The sequence below is a fragment of the Pristiophorus japonicus genome, chromosome 8 (assembly GCF_044704955.1).
Source record: "Pristiophorus japonicus isolate sPriJap1 chromosome 8, sPriJap1.hap1, whole genome shotgun sequence".
NCBI classification, from domain to species: domain Eukaryota; kingdom Metazoa; phylum Chordata; class Chondrichthyes; family Pristiophoridae; genus Pristiophorus; species Pristiophorus japonicus.
The window spans coordinates 202,020,872-202,021,413 of NC_091984.1; the positions used below are offsets into that span (position 1 = coordinate 202,020,872).

General features: G+C 48.7%; 1 pseudogene; it reads left to right on the plus strand.

Moving 5' to 3' along the window:
- Positions 1 to 239, plus strand: LOC139269959 (U2 spliceosomal RNA; annotated as a pseudogene).
- The last annotated feature ends 303 nt before the right edge of the window (positions 240 to 542 follow it).

Consider the following 542-nt stretch of genomic DNA (forward strand, 5'->3'; position numbering starts at 1 on the left):
ATCGCTTCTCGGCCTTTTGGCTAAGATCATGCGTAACTGACCTGACAGGGGAGTAGCCACCATGACCTCCGGGTGGTTCTCCCTGGATCAGGAAGGTATATGCTTGCTTTTTTGGAAACAGGAGGTGGGTGGGGTGGCTTGACCCATCCACCTCCACGGAGGTGTGTGGGGGACCTGACCCATCCACCTCCATGGCACGAACCTGGTATTGCAGTACTTCCAGGAACGGTGCAGTGGCTCTAGGCCTTTTGGCTAAGAGCATTGGCGCAGAGTGATCCTTGGTTTGTGATTTGACAAAGAATTGGAACGATTGGCTACGAATTTCCAAAAAAAAAATTCAATGGTGATATAGGTGCAATCAGTCCCCAAGGAAACTGAGAAAGCCAGCAGACCTATACAATTGAGCTGCCCAACCATGGTACAGCCATGGTCAGAGGCAAATTTTATGATGCCATTGGCCCAGTTCAAAAATATATCTGTGATGTCTTTGATATGCCTCTGGATAGCAAACAGGCTAACAGTGAAGATCACTCCAGTGCTAA